General features: G+C 53.6%; 1 protein-coding gene across 13 annotated transcripts in view; it reads right to left on the reverse strand.

Annotated features, from left to right (window-relative positions):
* ATP2B2 (ATPase plasma membrane Ca2+ transporting 2) overlaps positions 1-27757 on the reverse strand; it is a 367384-nt gene that overhangs the window by 148540 nt on the left and 191087 nt on the right. Inside the window, exon 1 of one of the 13 annotated variants that reach the window (XM_045990360.1) lies at positions 17056-17182. The exons of the other annotated variants lie outside the window; for them this stretch is intronic. The gene's annotated coding sequence lies outside the window, so the exon portion shown is untranslated. Of the gene's footprint in view, positions 1-17055; positions 17183-27757 lie in introns of those variants that run through there. 13 annotated transcript variants of the gene reach the window in all.

Consider the following 27757-nt stretch of genomic DNA (forward strand, 5'->3'; position numbering starts at 1 on the left):
ACAGTCACTATTGCCTGGAATTACTTATTTTATTTATTAGTGAGACCTCCTCTGTCTTACTAAGCCCCACTGCCTCACGTGGCGCCTGGGTAGCAAGAGTTCAAGAAATATTTGTTAAATGAGCAAATAAATATGTAATGAATCTGAAACATAGTGGGCTTTAAATGCATGTGGGTCCCTCTTTTATTACCCATTCCCAGTGCAGCTTCCTTCCTGGCCGCCTCCACCTCCCCGCGCCCCGGCTAGCATGGCTGTGCATGCTCACACACGGGCATGCACACATACATACATGCACACAAACACACACGACCAAAATAAATCCCCAAATGAAACCAAAGACCAAACCCCAAACAAGAAAACCCTGTGCTAGGAAGGGGATGCTAGGGGTCACTAGGTTCACAAGACCAGTTCACTGGTCACTGGGTCCAAAACCAGTTGTAAGGCTCTGCCTGGCTTACTTGAGTCTATAAGAAGTCCAGGTCACTGGAAGGGGTGCAGGGCAATCCCTCACTTCTCAGCATGAAGCTGAGAAGTGGTGGGCCACTGAGCCCTGGGAAGAACCTGGATTCTGTCTCTGGTTCTGCAGACTTATGGGTGGGAGATGGTGAGGAACATGTCCTGAGGGTAAGGACTGGTCTGCTTCATTCACACCATATCCAATACCTTCAGCTCAGAGTAAGTGCTCACTGAATGCTTGTTAATGAATAAATGAATGAGGGTTGGGTTGGATAGCAAAAGCAGAGGGGACTGGCCACTAATGTCCATGGGAGGCACCAGCTTGGGACATGGTGCCAGGTACTGCTCAATGCCACCAACCAAGAGTACCTCCAATAATACATCCTGTCATGTTCCTGCTCAATAACCCGTAATGGCTCCCAATGCCTCTGAGAAAAAGTTTGGATTCTGTTGTCTGGCATTCAAGGCCTGCCTACTTTCCTCTCTCCCTGCCTCCCTGCGACTTTGCTTTCATCCATTCATCCATCCCTCCATCCCTCCATCCATCCACCCACCCATTCTTTCATGCAATATTCACTCAGTGCTCACCAGGTGCTAGACAATGTGCTAGGGGCTGGGATCAACTCAGCTCTTCACTTCTATAATAAATTATCTCACAAAATATCCATCTGCAAATCCTGTTAGCTCTACCTTCAAAACATATAAACAGTGTGGTTATTTCTTACCACCTCCACAGTCTCTGCCCTGGCCCAAGCCACCAGCTTCTCACCAGGCTTACGGCAAAAGCCTCCTCCCTGGGCTCTCTGACTCTCACCCCCCACCCTTCCATCTGTTCTCCACACACAGCCAGAGGCAAATCAAGTTCCTCTTCTGTTCAGAATCATTGTCATTCTCCAGGAGAAGCCAAAGTCCCTACAATGGTCCAGGAAGTCAAGCGTACTTTGCACTTCCCACCCTGATACCTCTCTGAACTCTCCTAACCTCCCCCTCACTCACTCTGCTCCACCACACTTGCTCCTCACCACTCCTTGAATCCAGTGAAAATGCATCTGCCTCAGGGCCTTTGCACCGACTGCTCCTTCTACAGGGAACCCTCTTCTCGAGACAGCTATGTGGCTCCCTCAGGTCTCTGCCCAAATGATCCCTTCCCAGGGAGGCCATACCTGACCCTCTCTTTGAAACAACTCTTTTCATCTTCCTTCCTCTGCCTTATTTTTCTCCATACTCCTTGACATGCCACCCACTTATGACTTTGCAAGTTGTCGATCTCCATCTCCTTGACTGCAAAGCCGTGAGGCAGTGAACTGGCTCCCTGCACTTAGTGTGATGTCCTTAGTGCCTGGAGCACAGTAGGCCCTCAGCAGGGGACTGTTCCTGGAGTGAACAGAACCCCCCCCACCCCCGCTCCATTCCTTAGCTATGGTAGTGATTTTCTTCCTCTGAAGGATTTTCACATTCCTTCAGTCAGCGGTTCCCAAGGGTCTATTCGTAATCATCCCTTTGGTCTCTCATCAAACAGATTTGCAGACCCTTCCCCAGCATCAGATTCATAGGCTCGCCCCAACCTGCTTCCCCTCTCACCATCTCTGGCCCTTTCTAAAGGGCCCGCACACCTGCTGGGACTTCCCATGGCCTCTCCCTGGCTGCCCCCATCAGTCCCAATGCCCTGTCAGCTTGCCACCCGCTCCTCTGTTCTGTTCTTGCTCACCTGGAGGCCTGACCAGCTTCCTCATGAGCCTCCAGCCTCATCCTTCCAACCCGTTACCCCCTCTGGGGCCACAGGATCTTCCAAACGGGCCAGCCTGGTCACATTCGTGCCCAGCTTAGAACCATTCAGCCCACTGCCCTTGGCTTGGCCTGGCTTGCTCCCCGGCGCAGCACTCCCAGCCCCCGCCTGGCGCCTTCTGCTCTGGGCGGCTGGTGGTGGCTTCCTCCCCCGCTCAAGCTGCGCTTTCGCCTGGAGCACCCTTTCCACTTCCTACCTTCCTTCCAGTTGGCTAGCTCTTATTTATCCTTCACTCTGCTGCCCTGTGAGGACCCCTTCAGGTGGTTTCCTAAAAGCAAAGGACTGGCGGGTGGTGCCTCCTCTGGGCTCTGCCCACCGCCCCCCCCCCCCCGCCGCCCCCCAGCTTCCCCCAGCCTGGCTGATAGCACACTGGTTTGCAATTTGCAATGACTTGTCTCCCTGCCAGACCTGGGACTCTGGGACTGTGAAGCGACTGTCATCATGGTCAGGCTTTGGAGTCAGGCTGCTGGCTGGGTGCCCTTGGGCAGCTCACTGTCTCAGAGCCTCAGTTTTCTCATGCGTAAAATAGGGATAAGACTGGCCAGAGGCATGTTGTATTCCGTGAGTTTTGCAGGGCCCTGAAATAGCACCTGTGTACACCTTCCTCACCTGCATTGTGATTCAGAAACCGGCCCAGGGAAGGAGCCCTGGGGGGGGGGGGGCTGGACGGGATTAGGGGGGCTCTGACCTGTAGGTGCAACTGGCTGCCCGCCCCTCCCCCCCACCCCGGGGGAGCCTCCTCCTGTGTGCTGGGCCGGGTCAGAGGGACAGCTCATTACCTTGGGTCTCCCTGTGATTTTCTCCTTCCTAAGAAGCGTCAGTTTGATAATTTAAAATACATCTTTGCTTTGGGGGTAAAGGAAGCATCTTTTCAGGTTCATGTTTTCTGCCCTTTTGTTTTCTCTTCTGACCTTTGAGCCTGTTCTCTGACTTTACCTCCTGACCTGGTTTGCGCATGGCTTTTTTTAGCAGACCTTTTGCATCCAACCTTTTTGCTGGAGCCAGACTCCCTGCCCCTCCTCTGGGTCTCAGGGCTACTTGGCTGGGGAGGGGGTGATGACGTACTCTGCTCTACTAAGCCTACTGCCATCCGAGTGCCTGCCCCCTCCCCATGCACCCCCAGGGCCAGACTGCACCAGGCACTGTGTGTGCGCTGACGCCTGACTGTGGTAATGAGGGCACGGAGAGGGCACACCCCAGCCCAGAGACAGCAGAGCCCGTGGCTTCCAGGCCCATGCCCTCTGCACTAGCCTCCACGGCCTCTCATTCAAAGACTGCTGAACCTCCAGGCTGGCCAAAGTACTAGGACAGAGTAAAGCCGCAGGTGTGAGTACAAAGATCCCACAGAGAAGAAACAAAACCCCTCAGAATTTCTATTTGCCTGTGAGTGAAAGAACAAACAGAAGAAGGAAACAGCAAATTGCCAGGATTGGATGACTCCAAGTTGAATCGTGAGTGGCCCCGGATTTTACATACCACTCAGAAAGAAAAAGCTCTTCCAATGAAACCGGGAGGTGCCGCCAGCAGGAAGATGCACCCTGGACACAGGAACGTGACCGCGTGGAAAAAATGTGCATCCCCACGTGGACAAAACAGGGTACAGACAGCGGTGACATCAGGTCGTGGGGGGATGTGGGGAGAGGAAGAGAAGTCCTGTTGCAATGCACCCTTCTGTATCAGGCCATTTGTTTCAAGAAGCAGACCCTTAGTTTTGTAATTCAAATGACTGCAGTTTAAAAAAGGAAAACAGGGTTTTCCAAGCGTAGCTGCCTCGTTTCCTTTCTGGCCACCTCCTGGCCTGGGGACACAGTAATTGGCAGCTTTGGGTGCCCTGCTGGGGACTTGTGTGGGGGGAGGGCAGGTAAGCGCCAGGCACACTCTTTCCAGAGCTCGGTCTGTGTGGGTCTAATCAGCAGAAATTTCCCTTTATTAAGGCCTGGCCCCCAAACCCATCATTAAGGGCTCTTCAAGCTTGAAAGTCTACGGTGGACCAACCACAAACAATGTGACAAAGCCCAATTTCCCAGGGAACAGGACAGCTGAGAGCTCTTCCCCCTAGACCTTTCTATGCTTTATTCTGCCTCACAACATGCTATAGGACCTCTAGACTCATCTGTCCATCTGTCCTTTACTGCCCTCTATCCAGCTAGACTATAAAGTGTGGGAGACCGCAGATGACATTGCTGCACAGAGAGGCTCACTAAAGGCAGGGAGTTTGACTGTGGGGTTCCTGGGCAACTGCCCACAAATCATTTCCAGACCCTCCTGTAGACACTAGGTCAAGAATGAGGTTGCATGAAACAGACGACCTCCCCCAGGGCTAGGCCCTTGAATGCAACCGTCAACCAGACTAGACAAGCTTCCTGTCCTCAAGGAGCTGATTGTCTAGAGGGGAGACAGACAACAAACAAGGGAATAAATACAGAAAAGAATGTCAATGGGATAAATGCTGTTAAAACACAAGTGCCGTGACAGGGGATGCTCTTTCTAGATGAGGGATGGCCTCGGTGGGGAATTGCCACATAGCTTGATGAGAAGGAACCTATCCTATAGAAAGAAGGAGAAAAAGCATTCTAGATGGTGAAACAGCATATGCAAAGGTCTTGAGATAGGGAAGGGCTGATGAGTTTGAGGAATAGAAAGGAAGCCAGTAAGCTAGAGAAGAGTGAGTGAGGAGAGAGGGGTGGGATGACCAGCTAGAGACGCTGGGTTTTATCCATGCCTCATGGGGAAGACTGGAGAGTTTGAAGCAGGGAGCACCACGGTCTGATTCATATTGTTAAAGGAGTCCATCTGGCCACTTAGGGAGAACAGATGATGGGAGGAAGGGTACAAGAGAAGATGGGGGAACCAGTGAGGGAGGTCACCCTTTCATTTATTCAACATGTGTTTATTCAACAATGTTTTAATGAAATTTCTGAAAAACACAAAAATAAAAACAAACAAAACTCATCAGCTAGAGCCTGTCTCCAGAGGTCCAGGGTCTGCTGCCCGGGCACTGGCAATAACAAGAGAGGCAGGAAGGTCTTCCTGAACAAGGAGACATTACAGCGGGGTCTTGAAGGATGGCTATGGGGCATTCCAGGGGTGGATATGGCTTGGGCAAAGCCTCAGAGGTGAGGGAAAAGGTCACTGTGAGAGGGGGCTGTGCTCCAATCTGTATAAATGACTAAATTCCTGACCGACTTAGTGCATGAAGTAATTCACTGACAAAAAGTGGTATGAAGGTGAAGCATGGAAGATGCTGGAAGGGTCGGTGGGGGAAAATTACAGATGGGGGTAGAGGAGTTTGGCAGTGGGGAACACTGAAGACCCTGACCAGAGAGCGGCAGGAAAAATGGGCATTCTGAGGGTGTCCCTGGTGGCCACGAAGGGGGCTAACGCAAGATATAGGCAGAGAGGATGAAGGTGAGCCCAGGCTGGTCTTCCCATTCTGATTCTATGAATAATAATACTAGTCACACTAACAACAGATACTTCATAGAGCTTCCTGTGAAGAGCAACAAGCACTGTTCTAAGATCCTGACACCTATTAAATTATTTAATCTGCACGAGAACCCTACGGAATAGGTACCGTCACTTACTCCCATTTACAGGCAAGGTAACTGAGGCACAGACAGAGTAATCACTTGCTTAAGGTCACACAGTGAGGAAGCACTGGGGCTGGGAATCAAGCCCAAGCTTCCAGCCTCCAGTATCTGCTCTTAACCGCTGCCCAGTGCTGTCTTCTCCATTTTAGACCCCACAATTCTGCATCCTGGGATTTTGTCTCCTTGACAGAAAGAACCATCCCCCGACAGTGCCTTTGGCTGTCCTCCGAAGCCCTAAGAATTCAGCAATACGTCCTTCCACAGACACAAACTGGCCACCTCCCCCTCACAGCACAGTTGCTAACCAGGTGACCACGGGCAAGTCCCTGATCCTCTATGAGGGAGCTGCAGAGTGAGGATAGAATGCTATCCTCACAGGATGGACATGAGAACTGTGTGGCAGCCACTGGCCTTGGCATCACTGTAGCCACCAGGCATGGAGCAGGGGCTGGGCAGGGTCCTTGCCTCCCAACTTGCATCATCTCCACAAGGGCGGCCGCCATCCCCCCCCCTCCAATACACAGGTGAAAACACTGAGGCTCAGAAAGGAGCAATAACACCCACAGAAACACAATTTGGCAGAGTTGGGATCGGAATTACAGCTCCCTCAGTAGGGTCTAGGAGACGTTCAAGGCACTGAAGACTTCTCTCCTCAAATTTGGACCCGGTGCGACTCCAACCCTCCGAGGGGTTACTGGGGTATCTTTCGGGGATTGAGGATGAAGAGCAAGGATGTGGCTGATTCCTGGGGCCCAGGTCTGTCTCTGCCAAGGGGTCAGCCTCAAAGGTATCCTGAACTTGCTCCTGTGTGCAGCTGTGTTGGGGAAATGGGGTGGGTATGAACAGCCCTATTCCCGGCTTGGGGTCTGGCCCAAGGTCTTGCCCTTTCTCCTGGAGGGTTGTGGGGGTATGTGAACTTTGAGGGGTGGCAGCCAATATCATGATGGAGTCCCAGGCTTCTGGACTCTCCGCCACCTCAGGCAACACTGCTCCGGGCCTCAGTTTCCCCTTGAATCCAAAGGGCACAGCAGGATGATAAGGAGCTGGGCTTTCCTCCCAGCTCTGAGAGTCTGCCCAAACCACAGCACGTCTCCAAGACCAGCTCTCCTCTTCTCTAAATGGGACCAGTGGCACTTGGGAAAGGTAAAGGAAGGCATGCTCGGAGTGCCCAGTGCAACAAGGTCTCGCTTAACGACAGTGCCTGTTATTATTCCAGGCGTCCCCCAAGGCTGCAGTGGGGCTCAGGGGAGCTCACCGTGCGAAGGCTGGCCAGTCACTTTCCAACACTGGTGTTTATGTTCATTTCTAGCTGCTGTGGTCCCATTATAGAGGTTTGACCCTGGAGTTCAGAGAGATTCCCTGGAGAAGGTTTTGGAGGTCCCAGGGCAAGGGAAGCTGCTGGAATTCCCTTCTCTTGAGGGCTTCAGGGCAGACTGGGGCTGCAAGGTAGACTCCACAGCCTTGGAGCTGAAAGCTCAGCCACATCGGGCATGAGAAAGGGGTGGCAGAGGCCCCAGACTTCTTCCTCTATTGGTCCCCATTTTATAGATGAGGAAACTGAGACCCTGTGAGATCCAAGGACTGTGGGTGGTGGTGCAAAGTCTTGGACACAGAGGTTACTCATGGTCCAGTCCCTAAGCTGGGCATTAGCTTTCAGCTGCCACCTTGCACCTGGGGCTGCCCGGCTCCCCAGTGACAGCCATCTCTGGAGCTGATTCATCTCCGGGTTTGGCCAGGAGCTTGGTACACGGCCTGGCACAGACCAGCTACTCAGCCAATATTGGTTATATTGATTTACACTCTCTCCTTTCTTCAAGATCCTCCGAACTTGGAAACTTGAAATTGGCTGGAGGTGGGATGGGGAGAAAGGCCTCATTTTAATCTGAAGTGAGTCATGTAAGTTGACAAATTTAGAAGTGGCCTAAAGAGCTCTTGATCTCCTGCCTTCAGATAGTTGCTAGAAGAGACTGGTTCTTGACAGTCTTTGCATTACAAATGCACATGTGTCAGCGTGGACACTGTCCCCGGGACTGTGCCCCGCCTGGGTCCCCCTCATGAGTCTGCTAGACCCTACTAAGAGAAGCTTCTCTACAGAATTTCTCTGGGCTGAATAGGGGCTGCTGCTGTCTCAGGATTGCTCCTGAGAACCAGATCCACATAGGTGTGCACACGCACAGCCATGAGCTTCTTCCCTCCAGCTCTGTCCCTTGCCCATGACCTTGAGTAGCAGCAATGCCTGAGCAATCTTGCATCTTAGACATTTAAAGTCCTAGTGGGCACATCTGGCCCAAAAATCCTTGTTTTAAAGATGGAGATTGGTACCCAGGGAGGGACTGTGATGTGTCCAAGGTCACTTGGGTGTTTGTCAGGCTAGGCTGCATCCAGGTATCTCCTTCCCCACTCCCACCCAGATCCATTCTGTGGCCCTGATTCTGCCCTGGAGGCTAGACCAGTTGGCTAGCCAGGGCTTTTGCTCTCTCCAGGAGGGAGTTCTGCTGTGTCAACTCTGCAGTAGCCACCGAGAAGTGCAGGAAGTGCTGGCCGGTAGGTGGGCAGGGTGACTTGCAGGCTCTGCTGACCTTGGGCATGGCCCAGCTCAGCCCCTTCCCCTGTGCTGTGGTGAACAAGCAGAAATGTGAAGGGAGAAGGAAACCATTTCTGAAGTGAGCCCGGGCCCAGAGGATGCCATAGCAGCCAAGAGGCTGCTACTTCTAGAAACTGCCCTCCTTGGGCAAGGACCATCCCTTGCCCACCCCTCCTCCATAAGAATTGGAGTCCTGGGGAAAGACAGCAATACTGAGCTGCGGCCTAGCCACTGGGGAGAGGCAGCTGTTTTTTTGTTTTTGTTTTTTTTAAAGATTTTATTTATTTATTTGACAGAGATCACAAGGCGAGAGAGGCAGGCAGAGAGAGAGAGGAGGAGGAAGCAGGCTCCCCGCCAAGCAGAGAGCCCGATGCGGGGCTCGATCTCAGGACTCTGGGATCATGACCTGAGTGAAAGGCAGAGGCTTTAACCCACTGAGCCACCCAGGTGCCCCGAGAGGCAGCTGTTTGACCTTGGCATACCCACATGCCTCTTGGCCTCAGGTGCCCCATCTGTGAAACAAGTGCTGTCTGTATTGTTATTATTTTATTGAGCCCAGTGTCTATTTCAGCTGCCATTTATTGAACTAAAAGAGACTCATTAGAAGTTCATCAAAAAACAATTGGCTTCACTTCTGCCAAGCATTGCCCTAAGCACTTTAATTTTACTTAATTCTCCTAGCAAGCCTATGAACTGGAGACTTTCATTATTCCATTTTCTAGATGGTGGGACTAAAGCACAGAGAAGTTAAGAAGCTTGCACTAGGCCACACAGCAAGGAAATGGTAGAGCAGGAATTGGAATCCCAGAATCTGTATTTTAAATTCCTCCCTGTACTACAGTCTTTGTTGTTTGTCTTGAGCTGCCAATTGCTGAGCACCTGCTGTATATGGGCACTCTGCTGGGTTCATGATTGTTGACCCTTGTTGACTTCTCACAATAGCCCTGGGCGGAAGAGGAAACAAAGGCTCCTGTGTGGTGCATCAAAACGTCCAAGGTCCCACAGTAACTGAGCTGGGGAGGCAGGTCCTTTACAGGTTTTATCTTATTTACTGTATTTCTCTGACTCTAAGGTACGTCGTCCTTTGTAAGATGCGAGGCTGCTTTATATATACTTAAAGAAAAGGGCATGACTTGTTCTCCTGTGACAGGCCACCACTTGTAACAGGCACCCCTCTTTCAGAGATGTCAAAACATGCACGCGGGAATCAGCTGTATTCACAACAACCCGATAAGGTGGGCACTACTGTCCCCATTTTACAACTGAGGGAACCAAGGCTCAGCGCCCAAGTTTTGGATTTGAGACTATGCAGGCTCGGCCCAGACCTGGTCCTGAACCACCTGCTACAACGCTGCTAACTGGGCCCCGGGCCCACGTGGGATACGCACCTTGCCCTCGGGCACAGGTGAGAGCGCTGAGAAGACTCAGGCAGTGGAAGCCCAGCACCCTTTGCTTCGGATGAGGTTCTGGCCTCCCCCCAGGGCAGAGGTCTCAGCCAGACTGGGGGATACCCCAAAATGGATCCCCACTGCTCCACAGCCTTGATGGGAAAATGTGATGGTTCAGCCTCCCATACCACCCTTGAGCTCTTGCTCCAGCCCAGCGAGGCAGGGGTTTGAGGGAGCCAGGCTGGAATGAGCTTCTCTGGACAACATTCCCCATGTCCCCATGCAAAGCAGTCCCTGGGGTGGCCAGATATGGCCAAGTGGAGCAGCCCAAGCCAATGTGGGGAATGCCACCGCTTTACAGGAAACTGATCTCAGTTTCCTGTAAACTGTTTCCTTTCTTCGAAGCTATATGGCTCCTGGACCCAAACAGGGTCATTCATGCCTGGCTTCTCCCCATAGGCTCTTCCAACCCCATACTCCACCGTAGCACAATGTCCCCCGGCCTTTGTAAAAATTAAATCCACCTGCCTGTCTCCCCTGGGACTCAGACTTTCCCCTTTTGAGGCCATTTTTGAGGAAGCCCTCTGGGGACCATCTTCCAGAAGCAGGACAGAAGCTCAGCGTTTCTGAATGTCTGGCATGACCAGGGCTGCATATGGGGCAGCTTTTTCTCCATCACGTTGCACACTGTCTTGTTAGGCAGGTTGCTTCAACCCCACTTTACGTGTCAGAGCACCAACCTCAGCAGGGCAAAGCTACTGGCTCAAGGTCACAGCAGTAAACACGGGTGTTAGGATTTAAGTGCAGCTCTTTGGTTGGCACAGGAGGAGGCCGTTTTAATATCCATCTCTGGACAGGACTTGAGCCAAGTGCTCCCTTTGCTTTACTTACTCAATCCTTAGACAACAAATAACACTATGATGATAATAACACTATTGTTATTCCCATTTTACAGATGAAGAAACATCCTCTGAGACTTCAACGGGCCCATAACCCAGGCCAGGCACTTCAGCAGAATCCCACTTGCCTCCCATGACATCTGGGAAGGTGGGTACTTTTACGGAGAAGGAAAACTGAAGTTAAGTCACTAGTTCGTCCACATATGGCTAACAGTAGAGCCACTTGGATGAGGCTTGGAATAAGCAACTATCCTCTCACACCTGAAATGAACAAATGGACATTTGCAAAGTGCTCGAGGATACAGTTTAGCTATTAGTAATGACTATTATGATTAGCATTTTACAGCTTGGTGATTACCCCACCAGGTTGGTGTTGCTGTCCCCATTCTCCAGATGAGAACCACAAGGTCCCCAGAGCATGAGTGGCAGAGATAAGAAGGCACTGTGGGCTCCTGACCCTCTGCTATGCAGGTCTCCTGGGCCTAGCATAGTCCCCTCCAAGCTCGCCTGTCCACTTCCAGCTCTCCTTTCTGGAGCTCATGAGCATTGGGTCTGCCCAGGACTGGCTGGAATTCCTGCCCCATGGATTTCTGGCTATGGACAGTCCCCAGCCAGCTCTAAAATGATAGAAAGGAGAAAGAGCACCTGAGACCTGGGTTTAAATCACAGCTGCGCCTCTCACTCGCTATGTAACTCCAGCATGTTCTTAACTTCCCTAGGCCTTAGTTTCTTTATCTTGTAGAATGGGTGTTTGTGAGGAAGAAATGAAACACTGTACAAAGGACTTCCTAGCAGTAAACTAGTAGAATATTAGGGATTGTAGCGGGCCCAAGTGTCTCTCCCCAAATTCATGTCCACCTGCAACTTTGGAATGTGGCCCTATTTGGAAATGGGTTTTTGCAGATGTATTTAAAGATCTTGAGACAAAATCATCCTGGAGAGATGGGCCCTATGTCCAGGGACTGGTATCCTTATAAACAAAATAGAGGACAGGGAGATACACAGAGAAGGAGGGGATGTGAGGATGAAGATAGAGACGGAGCTTGCAGAGACACAGCCATGAGCCATAGAAGGCCAGGGACTGCTGGCGAGCACGGGAAGCTGGGGTTAAGGCAGGGTGTGTGCAGTCTCCCTCGGTCAGACGTCCAGCCTCCAGAACTGTGAGAGACTACATTTCTGGGGTTTCAAGCCACCCGGGTTGTGGCCATTTGCTCAGGCAGCTACAGGAAACAAACTGCGACGGCAGCTCATACCTCAGCCTTGCAGGGTCTAGACCCTTCCCCAGAGGGCCAGCTGGCAGAAGCATCTGTCCTCACTGAGGATACAAGGCAGGCAGGATCATCACCCCCTCTTTCTAGGGGAAAGCATGTGGCCAGGGGGCTGACAGGACTTGCCCAAGGTCCCCTGTCCCTGACTGACCTGGGCCTAGAACCTGGCTCTCCTGCCCCTCGGACCCAGGCCTCCTCTCCCAGACCTGGGAACCTCCGGAGCCTTGGAGATTGCAGCTCTGGCCACCTTCCCTTGCCTCTAGCAGGCTGGGCCTTCTTGCCCTCCACTCCTTGGACCCTGTAGGCCTTTGCCAGATTGCACAGGATGTGTCTCAGGCCTTGAAAACAGCCCCCCGTCCACACAGGGCTCCCTACGGCAGACCAGGGTGGAGCCCTCAGCACATCCCTTGGTGTCCAGCAGGTTCCCAGGGCTTGCTGCAAGCATCACCTCTTCTGTGTGGTCATCCTACGGCTGCTTGCTGAAGTGGGCACCGCTTCCCATTCTCAGATCAAACACCAGGGCTGGAAGAGGCACAGGGACTGACTCAAAGGTCAAAATCTTAAACGGCCGAGGTTTCAAACTCACACCTTCTGATTCTCAGTCCAGACTGATTCTTGAACACCATGACATCTGTTCACTGAGCTGTCCCTGTGGATCACACCCCAAGCCCAGCCCTCTATGTCCACCGTTTTCCTCACTTGCCCCGTGCAACGGCCTGAAAGGTACGTACCCTTACCAACCGTTCCACAGACGCGGGGACTGAGGCTCCACCCTACTTCCTGCCTTGAACTCCAGAGCCATCTTCCACATCTCCTACCACCAGTCCCGGTCTAGGGGCATATTCTCCCTGAATATTTTCTTGTTTGAGGCTCCCACTGGAAGGGAGAAATGATTACTGGATATTCAGTGTTCTGGCCTTGGACCAGGTGGGCCAGGTGGGCCAGATTCCAGGCAGGAGACCCACCGCTGCCTCCCACACTGCTCTGTGTGTTCTAGGAGGGGCTGGGGAGGGAGCCTGCCCACCCCCCACAAAGTGTGTATGCCTGTGGCATCCAGCACTCGCACCCCAGACCGCTCTGCTAAGTGGATCTGGAAACTAAGAGGGATTGAGGGAACCATGCCCTGCACCTCAGGGTCCCCCGCGGCATCCACCTTCACCCTGCACCTAAAATGGGCCAGCTGCCTCACACACATTACTTCAAATCTTCCCCACAGCCCTGCTTTAAATCTGTTCCCCTTCTAGAGAGGAGAAGATTGAGGTTTACAGAAGATAAGCCATTTCCCTCACTGTCACAGAGCTGGGGATAGCCATCGCCACGACTCAACCCCAAGGCTCGGCGAGTCTCTGAGAATCATCTCCCAGCCACACTGCTGAGAAAGATGGTCTTGTTTGCCATATGAAGGTTGACCAGCCCACAGAGGGGCCGGATTTGCTATGTAGGATGCCACCAGAGCCTGGCAGTGGGATGGGAACTGGGGGGCTGGAGACATGAGGGTCAGTCTCACTCTGCCTTCTAATTGCCAGGGGACCTCAGTTTCCCAGATGTGGCAGGAGCCGGCCAATAGCATAGTGCCCAGGTTACTCCGAGTTCTGAGAGCCTCTGAGCCCCCCCAAACCTATTCTCAATGGCCTCGTCTCCCCCAGGTACAAAGCTATAGAGATGAGAGCCCTGAGACACCTGTGAAAATGCAGCTCTCAGGACCTCGTGAATCATTGGGTAGGGGGATCCAGAAATTTGTCCTCTACCAGATGATTTTTTAGGTCCACTAATGCTTGAGTCCTACCAGCCTAGAGATTTCCCTTCTTGCTTCCCCTCCCGACCTTGCTCAACTGTAGCAGCAAGGTGCTCCCCTGCTTGGACTCCAGCCCCTGGTGCCAATCACACGTCTCTGCACAGCGCTCTACAGTGCTCTAGGCTCTCGGACAGCAGTGGGGGGGGGGGGGGTGGGGGTGGGCAGGAACAGGCATGTCCTGGGCACAGAGGAGGAGACTGAGGTGCAGAGGGGACAAAGCAACTTGCCCAAGGTCATACAGCTGGTCAGAAGTACAGGCTGAACCTGATGCGCTCATCATTTTACCTTGGAATCAAACATCTGGGGGAAAACCAGGGGTCAAACAGGCCCCTACTGCTTCATACCTGGGACCTGAGTGAGTTGATGAGGTACTCTACTCTCCAGCAAGCATAGTGTGACCTTCGACCAATCCCTGCCCCTGGCTGGGCCTCAGTTTCCCTGTTATGAATAGATCTGCCAGGTAACTTCTTAGAATGCACACATTTGCTCTGGCTTTCTAGGTGTTTTCAGTTCCACCAGGTAAGAGGGTGGCACAGCTGTGTAGGACAGGCACACACGTGTCTGGGAAGGACTCTGCTCTTACCCTCAGGAGACTCTCTGGACCCTTTCTTGGAGCATCAGCCCCAAATTCCAAGTTCTTGGACTGTTGCTTCTCAAGATGTTGGTACCCCAACCTGGAGCTGACCTCATAGAGGCAGGGAGGGGAGGGTCTAAGAGGGCAGGCAGGGAAGCTAATGGCCTAGCTTCCACCCTGTCTCTGCCATGTTCCAGCTGTGTGACCTTGGATAAGCATCTCCACTTCTCTGCACAGCTTCCTCATCTATGGCACGGGAATAACATGGCTATGGGAGGCCCTGCCGAAGGGATGGATGCAGAACAAGAAGCTTGGTAAGTGCTAGCTGGCATATTACTATTTACCCAAGTCTCCTGACCCATACCTGTACTAGGTGGGGAGAGAAGGGAATGAGGGGCTCCGCATTTGAGTCTCTTTACAGCATAAGCCACAGGCAGCTTTTCTGATCTGTGGTCTGGAGAGGACTCTGAGGGCTGCTGGCAGTGCCCTGGATGCCAGCTCCCAAGACTCCATATCAGAGTGCTGATTTCCTCAGGCCAGAGAACAGGGGTGGAGGGGCCAGTCCAGACTCCCGGGAGTCTGGGCCATGGGCAGCAGCTCCTCCTGCCTCCTCCTCTCTCCCCTTCCTAACTCTAGGCAACCTTCTTTGCCACACATCAAGAATCCAAGATGGCTTTTGCTGAGCCCAATCACAGTTCCCTGGGAATCTGGGCTGGCTCTTGCCTGGCCAGTGTCCCTCTGTCCTCACAGGTAGCCCTGAGGGCCAGCCTCTCCCCCAGTGCCCACAGAGGCACCTTCACTGCCACAGAAGATGCCGGGAAGCTTAGGGGTGTATGTGAGCCTGCGGCATCCACAGAGGAGCTGCATCTGTGTGCCTGGGCCATTTCCATGCATATGCAACCTGCATTCGTTCACCTGTGGCCATGTTCCAGCATATCGGGTGCCCACTAATGCACGGACAGGCGTGCAGATGGCATTCGGGACACCACATATGTGTGCTTGTCATTTTCACACGGGGGCCAGCCCGCATGAGACCACACATGCCACATTTGTGGCTGCTGCCGGCACTGTGCAGGCCGGTTAGCCCCTATGCAGCCGACTGCATTCCTGTTAGAGCTGCAGGCATGTGTGGGTATGCCGCGTTCACAGGTATGAGTGTGCGTGTGTGCGTGTGTGCATGAGGCAAGTGTGTGCCTGCTGTAGCATGCAGGGGAGCAGGCGGTGTTCAGGGATAGAAGTTGTAGTCCCATGTGCTGAGGTGTGTCTATGGGCACAGGAAGTCTATGTGTATATGATCTATGAACATATACAATACTACGTGTACTATATTTGTGTGTGTGTGCATCTGTGCAGATCTGTGGTTGTGTGTATGCCCTGATGAGAATGGGACTGGGGGTACAAAGGTAGCTAAATAGCATGGGCCATTTGCATCTCTCCTGGACTCCCCCTACAGGGCTCCCCCGGAGCTGTGGCAGCCCCTCCCTGCCACTGCCCCTTCAGCGAAGTTGGCCTGCGCTCCAAGCCCCCTCCTACTGCACACGTCAAAGGAGAATTTCTCCGGATGGCGCCTGCAGCTCCTGGAAATGCCCCAAACGTCAGCTCTGCCTCTTCCCAGCGATTTAGAGAGCAATGCAGGCAAGGAAGGGAGCCCACTCTGTGCTGGACGAGGGGCACTCAGCGTCACACCCAGACCCTCTGGGGCTGAGCTCGCCTACTTAGCTTACCCTTCTGAAGGTCGAGCCTGGCTGGGCCTCTGCGTGGGGGCCCTGAGACCCCTGGGGGCGCTTTCCTGACTGGGGCAGTCCAGCCACAGAGATCCCTCCCCATACAACCTAGGTGAACAGAGGACAGCCATGGAATGGCCTCTTGGCTAGAAAGGATGGCTGCCCGCAGCAGCCCACCCATGGGGAGTACAGAGACCTGCTGGTGGGTTTCCCAATCCTGACCCTGCAGGGAGCAGGGAGGAGCCCCAGGTACCTAGCTCTCAGCCAGAGGCCACCCCAACCAGCAGAAGAACTGGGCTTCCGGGCTGAAAGTGCCAACTCCACCACCCAGCATGACTGCTGCAAAATGGCCTGGCTATCCCACTCCTGCCCCCCTTCTGGCCATCTTGGGGACCTGGGGACTCATCCCTGCCACCACATGCCTTGGCTGGCCTGACCTGGTGGTCCTGGCATGCAGCAGCCCACCTGCCAGGGGGACCCCCTGTGGGAGCCTCCCTCTGCTTCTGTCCTGGAACCCAGTGGGGGCCAGGCAGGAGGCACCCTCTAGTCCTCTGCATCTCCCTGGGATGAAGCTCAGAGGGAAGAGGACCTTGCCCCCTGCTACCGGCTTGCCGGTCCTTGCATAACATCCATCCAGGGGCATCTAATGAGCAGAGGATGCCGGCATCTACCTGAGACCCTGGGCATCCGCTTGTCCAAGACCCCCCTGCTCAAGTCCCCAGCACCCCAGTCCTATCCCCCAGCACACGGACCCTCACACTAGTGTCTCCCTCGGCAGCGGCTCCCAATGCAGCCTCAGCTGCTGCCAGATAAACAAGCCCGGCTCCCCCCGCCCCCCCCCCCCCCACGCTGCCGCCACCACCACCACCATCAGCACTGAAAAAAATCAAATGAAATGAAAGAAAATAAAATGGGTGAGGGAGGAAGGGGAGAACGTAGTGGGGCGCTTTTTATTTTTTATTTTCTCATGCTGGGGGATGCCGGTACTTACTTGGCTACGAAAATCACCACAAATCCGGCACGGTTTCCAGGCGGGCAGCCCCGTAATCGCGGTGCGGCAGCTGGTGCCGCGGCTGAGCCCAGCCAGCGTGCCCGGGTCCCTCTGCAGACTGTACCATCCTGCCCGAGCAAGTGGGGGGGCGGGGGGGGGGGCGGAGGCGCCGGCGCCGGCTTCTAGGAGAGCATCTCGTTGGCAAAATGCAATCTCGGGGGAGGCAGAGGCCGCCCTAGCCGCTGCGCTGCCGGAGGCTGGGGGAGGGGTCGGAGGACCGAGGACGAGGGAGGGACGCGGGGAGGGCTTGTTCTGGTGGGGGGGACTGGGAGAGGAGAGTGGGGGCAGGGGTGTGTGGACCGAACCACCACGGTGTTGTTTGCGGTTTTAATTCCTCCCGTGGGATCATGAGGAACTGAAGCTGGCAGAGTCCCAGGAATATGCCCGCTCCCCTGAAGTAGGAGGGAATGTCAAGGGCATGGTGAGGGTAGGGTTGGGGCTGAGTCGGATTGGAGGGCATCCTGCGACTGATGGTGGTGGGGGGAGAGTAATAGGGGAGACGGGAAGATTTTGCTCAAATGGCCCCAAGTCATCCCCCACTTTCTGGGGGGCTCCTTTGGCTGTGCAGTGGGCTCTGGTTTCCTTCTTTTGGTCAGGACACCCCCCCAGACCTGGGTGGGGCAAAGGTCCCATAGGGGTAGCAGTGGACTCAACATAGACTAAACACATTTGTGGTTGCAGGTCCAATATGACAGAGACCGCGCTAAGCTCCTTACTGCCACCTAAACACTACCCCTGTGGCCCAGCAGCCCCACCCAGGGGTACCCCCACCTGCCTGGGGGTCTACTGTTCTGTCAGAAGACCCCCTCAAGAGGCTGCTTATCTGCTCACAGATGCCCACTGGCAGGGGTGTCTCCATAAGTCTCCTGTATCCACATCATCTACAGGGACATCTGTGGGGAGTTGGGGGGTTTGATCATATTGGGGGGTGCTGATCATGTCCAGAGACTCCAGGGACCCCTGGGGAAGAGTCTGCAGGAATGCAATCCTCCCAGCCAATTTACCCATTTCTTTCTGCCTTGACTGCTACCCATTTAAGTCCAGACCTGCTGCCCCTTTAAATCCAGACTGGTGGGAGGACAGACCTGGGGGCAAGGTTAGGAGGGCACAGTAGGTGAAGGGGCTTCTCTTGGGTTCTGAGGCCTCGCTCTCCACTGCTCTGTCCCCCCCCCCCCCCCGGAAGGAGTGCCCTGGTTAGGAGGAGGGTACCGAATGTGGAAGGACCTTCAGGACTGCTGTCTCAGGGTAGCTGTCAGCGTGCTGGGGGCACATGTTGGGGGAGAGCAGGGTTGGGGGTGGCCCCAGAAGGCAGCTCCAGATGGAAGCTGCCTCCTTTCCCCTGTCCCTACCCCCTGCCCGGTTCTGAGCTGCCTGCCTGAGCCTGAGCATCCCGAGCTGCCTCTCCATCCCTGGGCTGGCACAGAATATCAATTTGTCTCGTGAAGCTGAAAGTCTGCACTGCACCAAAATCAGAACCTGGCCGGGCAGAGGGGCCATGGGAGGCAGAGAGTTGGGAGTGAGCACCAGTGGCTGGGCCTCTGTCAATGGGCCATGTTGCTCCCCCTTGCTTTTTAGCCCTTAAACCCACCAAGGGGTCCCCTTCTGCTCCTGGCCAGGCAGAGTGAGATGTGGGGAGGATGCTGAAACGCTAAGGATGCTGAGTGCTGGGCGGCCCTGGGCTCCACGGCGCCAGGCAGGGAAGACTCCCGGCTAGGGTTCCAACAGGGCAGCCAGGACACAGCTCAGAGAGGCTCCTACCCCCTACCCCAAAATCCCAGGACAGGGAGCTGCCATGTTGGCCCCTTCTTGGGGGTACAGATGGGGGGGGGTTCCACTGGTCCTCTACTAGGCAGAGTTCTAAGTTAGACCCTAGTGCAGGAGGGGCCAAGCCAGGATTTCCTCATCCCTTCCCCAGGGCCTAGAGGCAGCCCCTGTCCCCCAACACAGGGTCACAGAAAAGCACTCTGAGATGGCCAGGGTGAGGGTGGGCACAGAAGGGCAGAGGGTGAAAGGCCCACTGCAGCTCACTTGTGGTTGGAGCAAACAGCCAGGAATCCCATCGTCATTTCTGTGACAACAGGGGCTTTGGGCAGGGTAGCAAACTGATTTTCCTGATTACAGAACAAACAGCCCCAGAAGGGGCTGGTTATGAGCCACCATTTCCACAGTAATGATACTTTCTGCGTCCAGCACACTTCATAGTTTGCAAAGGCCACTGCAAAACAGTGAGTTGTTTGATCCTACCACTAGAATGACTTCTGTGAGCACCTGAATGACAGTGAGGAATCTGTGTGTGGTGACCAGGACACAGTGTTTCAAGCCAGGAGGGGGTCAGTCACACCCGTGATCTCAGCTTGAGGACTCCAAGCCCCTGGCTCCCTCCCTGTGAAGGCCAGCATGGTGTGGGCTGGTTGGGAGCCCCAACACTCATCTGCGGAAAGTTCGGAGTCCTGCCTGCTCACTGGCCCCTGTTTGGGGTGGGCTGCGCTGTTATCTGTAAACACTAAATTTTCAAGACTAGAACTGACACCTGGTTAAGTTCCCATCTCCTTGGCATTTCAGACCCTGTTATATTTCAGCATCCGCATCCACAACCCAATGATAGGATATCCCCTAACCTCTGAGGCAGCCCAAATGCTGACCAGCAGAGTCTGAAAGTTTTTCATTATGTTTGGCCTGTGAACTCCTCTCCATCCTTCAAAGTCCAGCTCAACCGCTGCTTTCTCAAACAGTTCTTCCTGATTCCACTGAGAGAATCAATTCCTGTGTCCAGCCTGGCTCTGACCACACAGTATGGTGATGGTCTACACATCTGTCTCCCTCACTGAGCTGTGACCACATCAGCTCTGTTTCTAGAGCCCCAGCTCCCAGCATGTGGTAGGTGCCCCAATAAAGGCCTGAATGAATCTGTTGCTCTGTGATTTGGAGTTATCAAATGTCAGAACCAAAAGGAGTTGAAGATTTGAAGGACTTGAAGGACTCCAATCCAATTCTCCCATCTTACAGTTGAGCAAACTAAGGCCTCAAGAAAGGATGTAAGTGGCTTGCCCAAAGTCATCTGGCCACAGACATTTGTCCCCTCCCTGTCCCCTATACCTCCCCTTCCTGCAGCAGACATACCTAGGGCATCTGGCCTGTCTTTCCAGGATATATTGGGGGACAGGGGGTACTGGACAGGCAGAGGTGTTGCAAAATCTGACAAACAATGGTGCTAGTGTTGAAACTCCGGGAAGGCTGGAAATGACAAGTCAGGGTGACCCTCGTGGAAGAGCGGGAGAGAGGCAGGAGGCAGGCCAGGAGGATTACTGACAGCTTCTGCCTCCAGCATAATTTGGCTTATGAGAACATGGATTGAGGGTCAGGGTTGGGGGAAGGTATGAGAAATAGGGCAGGGGTGAGGGGAGAGCCAGCCCAGTCTGATTTTCACACAGTCTTCAGTTGTCCAGACCATGTTTGGGGAGACAAATCCCAGGACCAGAGAGGAGTGGGAGTAGAGGGCTAGTAGCTAGGTATGGAGGTGGGGATGAGGTCGTCTGATGAAGGCAATTTGCATAAGGGAGACAGATGAGGTAGGTCCAGACAGGTCTGAGGGAGGCAGAATCAAATGCGATCAGAGACCAGCTGTGTCCTCTCTGGGAGACATAAGTTCTCTTTTGCTCCCCCTCCTGAAGGGAAGGAGGAATGAGGGCTACATCTACCCTTGCCTTGCCTTGCCCAGCTCAAGGTCTTCTCACATCTAAGCAGGTTAACTGCTGTCACAAAATGCTGCTGGCTGGACCCCTCTGAGGCTGAGAAGGTATTTCCAAAGGCCCCTCCTCTCCCTGCCTTGTCTGACCTTCACAACTCACCCTTGGAGGGATTGGGCTTCTTCTCATTTTATAGAAGAGAAAATGACAGAGGCCTTGGTGACTTGCTTCGGAGGCACAGAGCCAGTGAGGCCCAAGGTCGAGATCTGAGCCCAGATCTGACCCACTTGAACTTTAGACCTTTCCCTCTGTCCCAGCCTAAAGATCCTCAAATTTGAGGCACATGGCTAGGCTCCTCTAGGACCATGACCTTGAGGGGCCATAGAATGGTGTCTGGGGACCAGGTGGCCCAGCTTGTACCAAGTCTCCCAGTCACCTTGGGGCACTACACCCATTCCTACCAAGGTCCCAAACATCCTCAAACCACCCAACCTTGGGCTAAGGTTTTGTGGCCAGTCAGACAGATCTGGGGTCAAAGCCCTCCTCTTTCATTTCCTGGCAATGACTCAACTTCCCTGAGTTTTCTCATCTGCAAATTGGGGACAATAATACCTATTTGGCAGGGTCACAGGCTGACGGAGAACAGCAGTTGGTATTAATAGGATAAACACAGAGGGCGAGATTCTCTAGAAGGGCCCTGGGGAACAGGGTGGTGGGTCTCTTCCAGCCCCTTATCCTGGGGGATGATGGTTCTCAGACCCCGCCCCTGTGGAGCTTGGGCAGGGCTGGCCTTTAAGATCCTGACAGTCCAGGGCAGCCCGCTGACATGCAAACCCAGTCCCCCATTCCTGGCTGCTCCCACCAGTTCTTGCTCCCCCAGTGAGGAGCGGTTCGGGCTGACGTCTAACTTCCGCCGTCATTCCTACCAACATCCTACTGTGTGTCTCACCGTACGAGCTTCATAACATTCTGGGAGGGAGGTCCTGTTTTTCATTCCCATTTTACTAATGAGGAAAGTGAAGTATAGAGAGGGGAAATGATGTTGCCCAAGGTCATATAGTGAGTAGGGGAACTGGGGCTTGAAACCAGGACTACATGAGGCCCCACACTGGGCCCAGGGACCCCAACGGAGGTGGGTGTGAACCTAGGTCCAGGGAGCCATGGAACTTATTTTCCCATAGGTCAGAAAACCTGGGTGCAGAAGGCCTAGCCCAGCTTTCTAGCAGGGCAGGGCCAGTGTGTGGCGATGACTGACTCTGCTGCCCCTGTGTGTGTGAGGCCAGAGGTTAGGGGCCAATTAGGAAGCTGGTACTTTCTCTCCTGGAAGAACACAGAGCCTGAGGAATCAAGAACTATTCTGGGAGGACTCCCTGGAGGAGGTTGCCTTTTCCAGGCCTGGGAAACATGGTTTCATCCATGCTATCCCTTTGGTTAATGCGCATGCAAACACACTGCCCACACCCATCTGTCAATCCTACCTCCTCCCCTTGATCTCCCTGCTTCTTCTCCTGCTATCCTCCCCCTGTTTGCCCATCCCCTGAACCTTAGAGAGCTTTCTCAACTCCTCTAAACCTTTTTTGGCTTCCCTGTGCGCTCAGCATAAAACCTAAACTCCTTCCATGGCTCATGAGAGCCAGATGACTATTCCAGACACCTCCCATTATCCTCCATCTTACTTTCCCCACACTAAGCCTCTCCTGCTCCTCACACACACTCTTGCATTTCCATGCCTCTGTGTTTCTGCATGCACCATCCACTCTGCCTGGGATGCCTTCCCTTCCCACTCTTCTGCCTGGAGAAGTCCTACTTATCCTTCAAATCTCAGGTCCAGCAACCCTTCCTCTCTGAAGCCTTCCCTGATTTCCCCTCCATCATTTCCAACCCCCAAGAAGAATTTGTTGCTATTAACCTCTTTATGTGCATCTCTGTCATGTCCTTCAGGCTGGGGGAATCCTTGGGGATAGGGAATGGATCTCATTTGCTTATTGTATCCTCAGCACTGAGCATAGAACCTTAATAAATATTGATTGAACCGATGAGTACAGGTTTGTTGAATGAAAAAGCAATTCCCCTGGTGGTTTTGAACTGGTATTTGCATCCCTCTGTGGCTCTGGAAATATTTTTTGCACTTGCTGGAGGTCCTGTTTCAAGAGCTGCTATTTCCTGAGCCTGTCAATGAATGGGGCTCTCTCTGCATGCCCACTTTGTGAAGGGAAAAGGAAGACCTGAACTCCACTCCAATGTCCCTCAATGATGTCTCAACTGGGACCAGAATGCTTGAGACCAGGGCTGAATGCAAGGTGAGTTGAACACCCAGGAAGGAGCCCCTATCCCTAAATTCTCCCTGCCAGCTACCTATAGCCTGAAATTTTACCATTAGTAATTCATTTCTTTGGATTATTCAGTCTACAAATATTTACTTAGTTCTCACTGAATGTGAGGTACTGTTCTGGGGTTCCTAGTGAACATTTGTGTGTATGTATGTGTGTGTTCTCACTCTTGCTGGAAGGCTGACTCCCTGGAGAAAGAGGAGAAGGAAGGAGAAAACAGAAGGAATAGGGACAATGAACTCAGGACTGTCAGGAGAAGAGAGAAAGGAATTTGTCACTTGCTGAGTGCCTACTCTGTGCCAGGCACTTAGTAGTATTTACTCCTCCTCCTGATTTCCAAGTTCAGTGTTATCAACCCTCAATTTAGAGGTGAGGAACAAGCTCAGGGAGGGGGAGTGGCTTGCTTAGGAGAACACAGCTCTGTGGTATAGGAGTGAACATTCAAGCCTAGCACAGTCTGCACCACAGCCTGCCATTTCTCTGGATGTCCTCCTGCTGAGGAGGCTGTAGGGCCCAGCAGGGGGAGAAGGTTCCAGAGAGGACAGGAGCTGAGATGTAACGATTGAGAATACGGCAAGCCGAGAGAGACCCACCTGCTGACCGGATGGCTGGACGCTGCTGGGATTTTGGAAACAATAAGGACTCAGGGACTGAAACGAGGCCATCCCATTGCCATTATATCCTTAAAATGGGTTGGAGGCTGCAGGGACCACATCAGCTGTCTCTGCTGGGAGCATTCTTTGTGTGCTAATGCACACATGTATGTACACACAATTAACCGGCTTTGTGGATAGTCTCACTCCCGTTTTACTGATGCGGAAACCGAGATCTGGAGAGTAGAGGGGACAAGCCCAGGATTCTATAACTAGAGGCAGAATTAGAATGCAGATCTTTCCTGGAAGGCTCACAGAGAAGCAGCAAGTTGTGGGCTCACCTCCGATAAGGTTTCCAAGCAGCCAGGCCTCTGAGGGGGACTGCAGCCCCTGCCCTGTCATGCAAGCCCTCTTCTTCTGGGAGCTTCTCTGGATCAGTCCTCCACTGTACCCAAAGGTGGCAAGGGAGTGGGGTGGGTCCGAAGAGCTTGGGAGCAGGAGCCCCATGGACTAGCTCAAATCCTGCTCCACCCCGATTAGCTGCGTGATTTTGGGCAAGTCTCTCTATCTCTCAGGCATCAGGCTTCTCATCTGTGCAACATGCATGGCAACAACTGCTTCCTGCTTCTCTGTCTGGTCATTTGTTCAGCAAGTACCCACTGACATCTGCCACTTCCCAGGTTCTGTGCTAGGTGCTGAGGATATAGCAGGAAAACTCATGGTGTCCACTCTTAGAGGATTCAGAGACAGATGTGAAATGTATGCACGGACCCATGTAAATGGAGAAAGGGGTATAAGATGAAGGGGCAGAGGCCATGAGCACATTCAGCAGGAGGACCCAGCCATTCCCTGTAGGAGCACAGTGGGGAGTCGCAGAAGGTTTCTCCGAGGGGGCTGGTCACTGAGCTGGGCTCAGAAGTCTGAGTGGGGACTCACCAGGTAGGAGAGGTGGTGTTCCTGGCAAAGCCCCTTAGGTTAGAAAGAGCTCAGCCATTCTCCTGGAACTGAAAGGGGGTCTGAATGCCTAGAGGGGAAGCGCGTGAGCAAGGGGCAGAAAAGGGGTGGGGTCTTAGAGCCCACCCTCCAGATTTCTGTCCTTATCCCAGGAGCAGGAGGAACCTTAGAAGGATTTTAAGAATTAAGCAGAATGAGGATGATGAAGCCCTTGGCGAGGTGCCCACCGCATGACAGAATTCCATGTTGTTAGACCACCCTACCACAGTGACATCGCACATGTAATCTGTGCACATGCCACAGGTAACACGTTCAAACCACGACTGGGGCAGACCCTGAGCCGGGGACATATTGGCAAGGAGGAAAGGGGCCTGCTGGCACTGGGCCATGGCTGCAAGCAGAAAAACATCCAGTGGACATTTACAGAATCTCAAATGTGCTGGGAACCGAGGGGGAGCACCTGACAGAAGGGGACACGGAGGCCAGGAGAGGTGAAGGGCCCCTGCCTCTGAGGGTCAGGGGTGATTAAGAGATAGCTGTGGGTTCAGGACTCTCAATCCAGTGCTCCCTTCTAGACCCCAGACTGCCACAGGGGTAGCTCCCCGTGAGAGCTGCTGGGCAGAAGAGATGGGATTGGTCTGCATTACCAATAGTAGTACCGAGGGGTGGCGTGGCCTGGACAATTACCACATGCCAGGTACTGTTTGGAATACAGGCGGGACCGACACTGCCTCAGGGGCCTTCAAGGGCATCCTTGTGGGGGTGTCCCACTTTCTCCCCAGAGGAAATTCCCTTTGGGATCTGCCCATGAAGCTGGTTTATATGGAATCATGGTCCTCTGGGGCTGGGAGGCCAGGGGTGGCGCCATGGCAGCCCCTTCACCCCATCAGAAACCCTTGCTCCCGTCACATTGTGGGGCCACGTTGCTCTGAACCTGTCTTTGTAAGAAAAGGCTCCAAAAGAGTCCCGACATGGGGTCCATGCCACCCTCCAAGGAGGCCCTACATCAGTGGGGATTTCCAGGGCTTCTGTGGATGGGGCTGCCCTTCAGGCTGGGCCAACTCTCTCACTACAAGGCCACCTGCTCTCTCAAGTCCTCCTTCCTGTCCCCCAGCCTCTCTGCACTGGCACCCCGAGGCCAACATGCAATAGTGAAGCACAAGAAAGAAATGCAAGTGTCTTGACAAAGCATAAGGAGCTTCTCAGATACAAGGTGCTCATTTCTTGCTGGGGGCACACAGCACAGTAGAGAAGAGTAGGGCACTGAGGGGGGTCACAGAGGTAGGGGATTGAACCCTGGCTCTGCCATTTACTATTGCGTGGCCTTGAGCTAGTCATTTCGCCAGTTGGAATCTGCCTCAGTTTCTCTATCTGTGAACTGGGGATAATAATAATATAATTGATCTGGTCTTTGATTTCCCACAAAATGAGAGAGAATAGGAAGGTATGATTGGTTCATTTCTTCTGCATTAATTGAGCACCTACTATGTGTCTGGCAGTGAGGGCCCTGGTTCCTGGAACTGGGCTTTAGAGGAGGAGACTCGGTTGTGAACAAGGGAAGGAGTGGGGGAAGGTTGGGAGAGCCCTGTGGGGTGCCATCAGTGCCTCTGCCCTGGTGGGAGGGGAAGGTGGTACTCCTGCTCCATGCCCTCCCCATGTGGGGGTTGTCTCAAACCTCTCAGGGCTTCTCTCAAGGGTGCTGACCATTTCCTCTGGGACTTGGTCAGGCCTTTCAGCTCCAGCCCCACAGAGGAACCCACCCATGATCCAGCCCCGGCTCCGGTCCCAGAACTACCCCGGCTGGAGGCTGGGTGGTATGTGGCTGGGGTGGGGACTCCGAACTCACACACACACATGGCTTCAGATTCCGGCGCTGCCACAAGGCTGTTCTACCTTGGGCAAGTCACTTTAACTCTTGGAGCCTCCATTCCTTTATCAGGAAGCTAGCGATAATGTCTACCTCAGAGGACGGTACTAAGAATTAATTGAGATTCTGCCTCTTGTGTGTTACATGCACAATTAATAGTAGCTTAAAATGGCCTGCAAGCCCCTCCTCTCTTCCCTTGAAGCAAGCAGGACACAGGTATTGTCCCCTGGGTGGCTTGGTGTGGTGGTGTCCTGAGAGCCAATGGTGTGTGTAAGGGATGGCATGCTGGTAGTTGTGATCTGCCAGGGGTGGGAGCCTTTCACCACAGAACTGGTGGCCACTACAAAGCCGGGCACCTATCTGCCTGAGAGCTGGTCATGAAATGCTCACCAGCACACGACTGGGCCAGGGGCAGGGGCTCAACACTGCTGTCTGGAGTCTGTTTCCTTTAAGTGCTGGGGATGCATTTCTGCTCTGGTGTCCTTGGGCCTGCTCCTCTGACTGTCCTTGTCCATCCCAGCCTTGGTAACCTGCTCTTGGGACTTTTCTCCTATTCTCCTGCCGGGGGCTGGCCAGCATGGCCGCCCTGCCCAAAGGGATTTCAATGTCAGACGGGGTGAGCCTGGCGTGGCCCTGCCCTGGAACACGATTGGCCAATTCCCTTCTCTTGCCCTGTCCCCCTTGCCACTCTCAGTGCTGAACCCTTCCCAGACTGCCTCCTCCCCACCTCCAGCACCCCAGCCACCACCTTCTCACTCCAACTCCCATCCTGAGGGGTCCACAAGGCCTGTGGCCATTCCTCTCACCTGTCCATGCTCACCTCCCCTTCCTCCAGCCCTGCCAGGCCGCTAGCAGCTGGCAGACTACTGCATTTGGAGACAGGTGACCTGAGGCGGTTCTGGTCCTGCTTCTCTTTCCCTCTCTCTCTCCCTCCCTCGGTAGCGCTCGGCAAAGCTGCATCACCTCTCAGACACTCTACAATAGGGACAGTGATAAATGTCAGTCTCCTGGCATCCATCAGGCTCAGAGCCCGTGGCCTCACTGGCCTATCTCATTCCTCATTTCCTCATCTGAAGAATGGGGACAATAAAAGCGTCTCCCCTCAGGGAACTGCATGGTGATCGCAAGCAAAAGCTTTTGTGAGATGGGCTCACTGACGGTAGAGTGCCATGCTAATGCTTATTCCACTTGGAAGGGCAATGCTGCTTTAGA

The sequence above is a fragment of the Meles meles genome, chromosome 20 (assembly GCF_922984935.1).
Source record: "Meles meles chromosome 20, mMelMel3.1 paternal haplotype, whole genome shotgun sequence".
Taxonomy (NCBI): Eukaryota; Metazoa; Chordata; class Mammalia; order Carnivora; family Mustelidae; genus Meles; species Meles meles.